Consider the following 9,688-nt stretch of genomic DNA (forward strand, 5'->3'; position numbering starts at 1 on the left):
TTCTTCTTTCGGAGGCTCTTCCTCCGTACCCGTCATCTACCCAGTCATCCATATTCCACGAGATGCGGTCAAGGATCTGTTCAAGCCATTGTAAAACGTTTCCATCAGAATGCAATTAGGTATTCCGATATGTGGACAATTCTTCACCAGTCGTCTGAATCGCACCCAAGTGGTGCTTAGGGTCTCAAAGTTCAGCACGTCCTTTCGTCTTCTTGCGTTGACTGCCAGAGGGAAGAACTTCTTCATAAATCGTTCCACCAACTGATCCCAAGAAGTTATTTCATTTGGCTTAAATGAATGAGCCCACCTCTTAGCCTCATCCCTCAAGGTGTACGGGAAGAAGTACAGTCTGATACCTTCTAGGGTTAAGCAAGGAATGGAGAAGTTACCACACATTTCGACAAAACTGGTTAGATGGGCTTGTGGGTCCTCACCTTGTAGACCTCCGAACTGCCCCGTATTCTGAATCATTTAGAGCATGACCAATTTAATCTTGAAACGTTCGTTCTCCTCAACTATTGGCCGTGAAATTCCAGGCGAGAAGTCATAAAGATTAGGTGTCGCATAGTTCCTCATTAGGATATTGCGGTCAGCGGCAAGAAAAACGGGATCTTGCACTGGCCGGTTTAGCTCTTGATTAATTGCGGGTGCCTCATTATTGTTGTTATTTTCTTCCATATTCACTCTTTTATGCCTTGCTTTGTTCTAGAGTGCCCTTACGCGAAATGTACGCTCGATCTCTGGGTCAGCTTCGAATTCTGGATAAGTTCCAGTACTCATAAACCATTAGCCTGTTCTTCACGTTAAATAGACAGTACAAAGTGATTTGTCCTGAAAAATATCACAAAAGTATTGAACACTAAGCGTTACTAATCCCCGGTAACGATGCCATAAACTTGTAAATGCTGAAAAGCTAATTCTTCTTGTTATGCGTACACTGTGCCTTAAACTTGACACGGTGTTTTTCTATCTTACAACATGTGAACAAATATGAATATGAATGAATGAACAACAAGCTCATGTTGCCATAAACTTGATGACATAAAAATGGAATGTTATGCTGTGTTATTACTTATGCACACTTTATGCGATACTACTTCTAAATATATGCGTTTTTAATGATATGTTTGTAGTATGCGATAGAGTAATGCATGTCACAAGTTTCCTTGCACTGAAACCATGTATAATTCCAACAAAAGTTTCTCAGAATAATCTGAGGTCGAACACAAGGATTGTTTTCGTTAATGTGTTACTTTTGTGATACATGCGACCGGTTTGTACAATTAATAAAGAATGGTTGTTTATACAATAATGTAAATTGCAGTGAAAATAAATTGCGTTGATCAAATAAATTTCGTTGAAAATAAAATCCTAAATTAACATGATACAAGATACAAGATACATGATACACGATACTAAGGTTGAGATTGACTGTGAAGTTATACAAAGGATCGTGGTATGCGATGGCAAGTCTTTATGGATGATTCAGAAATAGAAGGAGTAAATAGTAAAAACATCGCAAGTTTGTTAATTACGTTAAAGATACAACTAAGGTTCTGCTTTCCCTTGGCGTACACCTCTCGGTGATCGGTCGCATTCCCATATCTTTATGGTGAAACAGGGATGAGTGTGATAAATGCAAGGTTACTTCCATCTCTAGAAGTACTTCTCGCTTTAATTAACACATTCTTCCAACCTTCTCTCGATAGGCGAAATAACATCTTCACTTCTGCTCTCACAGGTGAAGATGCCATTGAGCATGCTTTGAGTAAACATAATTATTTCCTTTAACAAAAATTAATTTACTTGGTTAATTCTTGCTATTTACCTAGGGAATTAGGAAAACGTCATGGAGAAAATGGATTATGGATGAACGGAAATAGACAGAGAGATGATAATAGAAATGATCATAACATTTAATACTAAAATTAAGCATTCGATACATGGTGTGAAAGATTAAGAAGATAAAACAAGTGATGAAAAAGAGATTAGAAACAAATATAGAAGAAGTGTCAACGTCTTGACACAGATCTGAACAAAGGTTTTTCTTGCCAACGTGTGGTAGTGATGAGGAGGAGAGCATCCCTCTCAGGCTTGCTCTTCTGATAGAAGTGACCTTTGTACAGAGCTTCAATGTCGGGGATCAGAAGGATTCTTTGCTCGGAGACTCACCTCTCGGCCTTGTCTCTTGATTATCCCGGATCTACTCTGGAAGTCGCTCAGACCAGTCTCTCTCTCAGATCAGTATATACACGTTTCTATGTATTCAAGTGTCTCTTTCTATGAAATTGCAGAAGCTATTTATAGGCAAAGCTTGACTCTTTGCATTGTGGTCCCTACTATATGGTTATGCTAGTTCCTGAAATGGTGGAATGAATATTCCTTCTGTTATGCAATCAATCCCATCAAAAATGCACAATTGAAAGTTGTACACTCGTCAGAACCCACCACAAATGCGTTTCTCTTTACATCTTCGATCGTTCACTCTCATGCGGTGTTATTTTTAATTACTGCATGCGGTTGAATTTGCGTTGATTGCTAAGCTTTTGATCGATTGTCGCATGCGCCGTCATTGCGTTGATCATCTCTTCATTCCTGAATGATGGTCGCAATGCGACGTAGATGCGTTGTTCATTTTATCTTTCAGCCATGAACGCATGTGGTGACTGACTGCAAAACAGAAACAGAAACATTCCATTTTACCATCGCAATGGTGTTAGTGGGTGTATTGACGACAATTTATAATTCTCGCATTTCTTAGCCAATTCTTGTATTATCGACGCAACTTTTCTTTCTTTTAGTCACAATATCTAAATAAAACAGTATAAATAACTTGTATTTCTACAAGTTATCACTGTACACTCGTCAGAACCCTTCGCAAATGTGTTGCTCTCTATATCTTCGATCTATCGCCGCATGCGGTATTGTTTTTTATTAGCGCATGTGGTTGAGATTGCATTGATTTCTTTGCTCTTGACCGATTGTTGCATGTGCCGTCCTTGCGTTGATTATCTCTTAATTCTTGAATGATGGGCGCAATGTGACATAGATGCATTGTTCATTTTATCCTTGAGCCATGAACGCATGCGGTGACTGATTTCCTGCAAAATAGAAACAGAAACATTCTATTCTACCATCGCAATGGTGTTAGTGGATGTATTGACGACAATTTATAATTCTCACATTTCTTAGCCAATTTCTATACTATCGACGTAACTTTTCTTTCTTTTAGCCGCAATATCTAAATAAAACAGTATAAATAACTTGTGTTTCTACAAGTTATCACTACACATTTCCACAAAGCTGGTAAGATGGGCGTGCAGGTCTTCACCTTGTAGACCTCCAAATTGCCCCGTGTTTTGTATCATTTGGAGCATGACTGGCTTTATTTCAAAGCATGCGTTCTCCTAAACCATTGGTCTTGAAATTCTAGGCGAGAAGTCGTAAAGATATGGCGCCACATAGTTTCTCATGGGGATATTGTGGTCAGCAGCAACAAAGATAGGATCATGCACTGGTCGATTTGCCCCTTGATTTCCTTCGGGCCACTCATTATTATTTGCCATATTGACTCTTCTTCGCCTAACTCTGTTCTGGCATGCCCCTGCGCAAAAAGTACACTCGATCTCTGGGTAAACTTTGAATTCTGGATCGATTCTAGTACTCATAAACCGTCAGCCTGCGATAAACAGACAGTACAATAGAGATTTGTCCTGCAACATACCACAAAAGTATTCAACACTAACCGTTACCAATCCCTAGTAACGGTGTGATAAACTTGTAAGGTTATGAAATGTAGTGTTATGCTATGTATGTTTTGTATCGTTTATGCACACTACTAATGATAAAAATGATTCAAGTTCATGTTTCCATAAACTTGACAATCGAATTTTAGTCTCTTTTATCTTTATATAACTCTAATGCACGGCTTGTGAATGAAATGAATGATGTGCTAAAAATGCGCTCAAGTGCTTTACGATAAAGACATTTTATGCGATAATACGTTCTAAGTGTATGCGTTGATAGTGATATGCTCGTAGTATGCGATGAAGTAGTGTGTGTCACAAGTTTCCTTGCGCTGAAACCAAGTATAATTCCAACGCAAGTTTCTCAGAATGATCCGAGGTCGAACATGGGGATTGTTGCTATTAATGTGATACTTATGTGATACATGCGATCGGTTTTTAATAATGAATAAAGAATTTTTGTTTGTAAACAAATATAAATTGCGATGAAAATAAAAATGCGTTGATAAAGTAAAGTCCAAAGCTACTATGATACATGATACAAGATACATGATACATGATACTGAGGTCAAGGACTGGCTGTGAAGTTGTAAAAAAGAATCGATGTATGCGATGGCAAGTCTTATGAATGAGGTAGAAAGAGAAAGTGTAAAGAGTAAAAACATCGCAAGTTTGTCAATCGCATTAAGGACGCAACTAAGGTTCCGCTTTCCCTTGGCGTACACCTCTCGGTGATCGGCCGCGTTCCCCTATGTCTATGGTGAAACAGAGATGAACGTGATGAACACAAGGTTGTTTCCATCTCTGGAAATACTTCTCGCTTTATTTAACGCATTCTTCCAACCTTCTCTCGATAGGCGGAATAACATCTTCACTTCTGCTCTCATAGGTGAAGATTCGTCGAGCATGCTTTAGCTAACTAAATTAATTCCTTAACACAGATTGACTCACTCACTTAATTCTCGCTATTTACCCCAGAGATTAAAAACACATCATGGAGAAAATGTTTTATGAATGTATGGAAAGAGATAGAGATATGACAATGGTGATGATGATAACATTTAATTCTAAAATTAAGTGTTTGATACATGTTGTGAATGAGATATTAAAGAAAATGAATACAGAAGATGAAAATAGAGAATAGAAACAAATACGAAAAGAGTGTTAGCGTCTTGACATAGATCCCGATCGGAGATTGTGCTTGCCGGCGTGTGGATGTAGTGGAAAGGATAGCTTCCCTCTCAGGCTTGCTTTCTTGGTAGAATTGACCTTTGCACAAAGCTTCAACTTCGGGACTCAGAAGAAATTTCTGCTTGGAGACTCACCTCTCAGCTTGGAGAAATTTCTGTCAAGTCGCTTCAGACCAGCCTCTCTCTCAGTATCCGTATATGCACGTCTCAATGTATACATGTATATTTTTCAGCGAATTTGAGGAAGCTATTTATAGGCGAGACCTTGGCTCTTTGAATTTGTGGTCCCCACTGTCTAATTTTGGTAGTTTTGAAATGGCGGAATGGAAAATTCTTTTCTGTTACGCAATCAATCCGTCAGAAATGCACAAAAAGTTGTACATTCGTCAGAATCGTCCGCAAATGCATTGCTCTTCACATGTTCGATCGATCGCTGCATGTGATGTTTTTTTTAATTACCGCATGCTGTTGAAATTGCATTGATTGCTAGAGCTCTTGACCGATTGTCGCATGCACCGTCATTGCGTTGATCATCTCTTTGTTCTTGATTGATGGGCGTATATGACATAGATGTGTTGTTCCTTTTGTCTTTTAGCCATTAACGCATGCAGTGACCTATTTCCTACAAAACAGAGACTGAAACATTCTATCTTGCCATCGCAATGGTGTTAGTGGATGTATTTATGATATTTCATAATTTTCGTATTTATTAGCCAATTTGTATACTATCGATGCAACTTTCCTCTCTTTTCGCCGCAATATCTAAATAAAACAGTATAAATAACTTGTATTTCTGCAAGTTATCAGCGACGGAATGCAAATGTGCCGAATGGGCACGTGAAAGTTGTCTTATCTTGATCTTCCGGCGCAATCGCAATTTAGTTATACCCTGAGTAGCTGTCAAGAAAACAAAAGAACTCATTCCCCACAAGTCGATCTAACATTTGATCAATAAATGGGAGTTGAAAGTGGTCCTTCTTTGTGGCCAGATTTAATTTGCGGTAATCCATACATATTCTCCACCCCGTGGTTGTCCTTCTAGGAATTAACTCATTCTTGCTGTTGGTGACGACTGTCATACCCCCTTTCTTTGGAACGCATTGCACTGGGCTTACCCAGCTGCTATCAGATATAGGGTAAAGATGCCAGCATGAAGCCACTTCACTATCTCTTTTTTCACAACCTCCCTCATGGAAGGGTTCAAACGGCATTACCTTTTTTATAGATCCTGTTTTTCCTTCTTCAAGACGAATCTTATGCATGCAATACTCGGGACTGATTCCTTGAACGTCCGCTAAGGTCCATCCCAAGGCTTTTTCATTGTTCTTAAGGATCTGAATAAGTGCTTCCTCCTTTTCTTTGCTCAATGAGGCAGAGAGGGGCCCTCCCTTCACCACCCCCATGGGCGATGCCCCCTTATCCATATCTAGCTACTGACTATGGTACACAACTTTACCGCCTGGACAATTAGACATCCAACCCGTAATCGCAACAACCCATATAATATACGTAAAAACAATCAGTCAAAGTGATTAATTTGAATTATCACCGGCAACATGGGTGGTTCTTCTAAAGATGGCTTAGTACGTTGCATTGTTCGTTCAGATAACTTGATCGTTTCAAAACCTGACTCAATTTGTATTGTGGCGCAATTTTCCTCCCACATTGTGTCGATCCCCTAGTCTTCTTCCTCCAATTCTTCTTGAGGCTCGTGCCAATAATCTTCCTGCAGTTCTCCAACATATTGACAATTTTCCATATCACCTGGGTATTTCAATGCATTGAGAACATTAAACTTAACTTGCTGATCGTCGACCCTTATGGTAAGTTCTCCTTTCTGTACATCGATCAGGCACCTCAATGTCAGCTTCATAATCTAATATGATAAAGTCAGCAGGGAAGATGAACTTATCTACTTGCACAAGTACATCCTCTAATTTGCCCTTTGGATGCGTTATTGATCTATCGGCCAACTGCAACGTAACTGTGGTGGGTCTTGCGTTGCCGATATTTAACTTTTTGATGATTGACAAGGGCATTAGGTTTATACTCGCCCCCAAGTCACACAGTGCATTTCCAACTTCTTTTCCCCCTATTGATCATGACAATGTGAAACTCCCGGGATCTTTCATTTTAGTGGGGATGTTGTTCTGAAAAAGCGCAATACACTCATATGTTAATGCGACCGTTTCATTCCCCCCATCTTCCTCTTGTTGGCAAGTATGTCCTTGAGGAATTTCACATAGCTCGGCATTTGTTCCAATGCTTCTATTAAGGAAATGTTGATATGTAATTATCGGAGAACATCCAAGAACCTCTTGAATTGTTTGTTGTCATCTTTCTTTCTCAGCCTGGACAGAAAAAGTAGAGGATCCCACCGTACTTCCTATTCAATTGGCTGTTCATTGAGGTCCTTTGCTTGCTGTGTTTTAGGAGCTGGAGGTTGTGTTGACCTTGCATTTGAGTCTGGCTGAGATTCATTCTTTGTAGATGTATTTTCTTCTGAACTGATAGTTCTGTTATTTGTGGTTAAATGGTCATCGTTGTGGCCTTTTTACTGAATCCGGTACTAGTGACACAGGGACCATTGTCTTGCCACTTCTCAATGTCACTGCTTGGCATTGCTCTTTACCACGTGGTCTCGGTGCTCCCGAGCTACTAGGCAGCATACCAGGTGCTTTATTTTTAAGTTTGATCGCAAGTTATTCAATCTGTATCCCAAAATTTCTAAAGGAGAAAGCTTGTGATTGCTTGATTGCCTCATTCTTCTTAATATACTATTTCAAAAATGTTTCCAAAGACGAGGTACTACAAGAGGTGTTAGAAGAGGACAGTTGGTTGTAGGGTTGTATACTCTGAAAAATACCTTGGCGGTGATTCTGATTAATGAAAATCGGAGGATTACCTCGATTCCTGGGATGACTGCTCTGATGATTACTTTGGCTCCCCTGGTTGTGATTCCCTCCCCAACTGAAAGTTGGATGATTCTGCCAACCAGGGTTATAGGTGTTACCGAATGATTCATTGTGAATAGAGTATACTGATTGTTGATTCAACGAGCATACTTCCACTGAGTGCCCCTCTCTGCATTGAACACAATTTATTGCGGCCACTTGCGTTAACGCATTTGCTTGCGTTGAACTTTGAGAGAGATGTCCTTACTAAATATCCATAGTCTGGAGGAGCGAGGTTACTGTGGCCATCTGGTCGGCCAGGGTGCTCATTGTATTAGCTGGTACAATGGCAATTTCTGCTCTTCTTTGTTCCAAGCCTCTTTCCTCATACCCGTTACCTATCCACTAATCTGTATTTCATGAAATGCGATCTAAGATGATCTTTGCTGCTTTATATGTATTTTCCATTAACCCTCCTGCCACGGAGGCATCAACAACTGCTTGCGTTGATCGATCCAAGCCGTTATAAAAAGTCTCAACCAGAATGCAATTGGGAATCCCGATGTGCGGAGAGTTCTTCACTAATTCTCTGAATCGCACCTAAGCGGTGCTCAAACTTTCATATCTCATCTGTTCGAAATTCAACACATCCCTTCTTCTCCTTACGTTGACGGCTGGAGAGAAGAGTTTATTCATAAACCTCTCGACTAATTGGTCCCATGCGCAGATTTCATTTGGCTCTAGTGACTAAGCCCACCTCTTTGCCTCATCCCGCAGTGTATATAAGAAGAGATACAATCTAATTCCTTCAAGAGTCACACCAGGTATGGAGAATGCGTTGCACATTTCTACGAAGTTGGTCAAATGAGCATGTGGGTCTTCTCCTTGTAGACCTCCGAATTGTTCCGCACTTTGGATCATTTGAAGCATGACTGGCCTTATCTCAAACTTGCATTCTTTGCAACCGTGGGTCTTGAAATTCCGAGCGAGAAGTTATAAAGGTTCGGCGCCGCATAGTTCCTCATTAGGATGTTGTGGTCGGCAAAAAGAAAAACAAGGTCTTCTGCTGGCCAATTTAACCCTTGATTCCCATCGGGCCTCTCATTATTATTTTCCATATTTCTTCTTCACCTAATTTGGTTCTAATGTGCTCTTGTGCGAAAAATACACTTGATCTCTGGATCAGCTTAGAATTTCTGGATCAACTTTAGTACTCATAAATCGTCAGCCTGATCTTCGCAATAAACAGACAGAACAGTAGAGATCTATCCTGCAAAATACCACAAAGTATTCAATACTAACCGTTACTAATCCCCAGCAACGACGCCATAAACTTGTAAGGAATGATTTTTATTACTTTCTTTTGCCATTCATCGATCAAATACTGGACAGAATAGCAGGGAATGATTTTTATTACTTCTTGGATGGATATGTCGAGTATAATCAAATCATGTTATATGGGACATTTGCTTTTTGCCACATGTCGTTTGACCTCTACAATGCACCAAGCATGTTCCAAAGGTGCATGATGAAGATTTTTTAAGATTATCACGAGGACTCAATAGAAATATTTATGGATGACTTCTCCGTTTATGGGAACACGTATAAAGTCTGCCTAGCCAATTTGGAGAAAATTCCGAATAGATGTGAAGAGATGAATTTGGCGCTCAACTGGGAAAAATGTCACTTCATGGTAAAAGAGGGTATAGCGTTGGGACACAAAGTCTCTCGGGAAGGGTTAGAAGTGGACAAAGCAAAGATCGACACAATTGAAAAGCTTCCACCTCCAACAAATGTGAAGGCTTTGTGAAGCTTCTTGGGGCATGCTGGATTCTATAGACGATTCGTCAAGGACTTT

The sequence above is a fragment of the Benincasa hispida genome, chromosome 6 (assembly GCF_027475165.1).
Source record: "Benincasa hispida cultivar pf3 chromosome 6, pf3_genome.v1.1, whole genome shotgun sequence".
Lineage (NCBI taxonomy): Eukaryota > Viridiplantae > Streptophyta > Magnoliopsida > Cucurbitales > Cucurbitaceae > Benincasa > Benincasa hispida.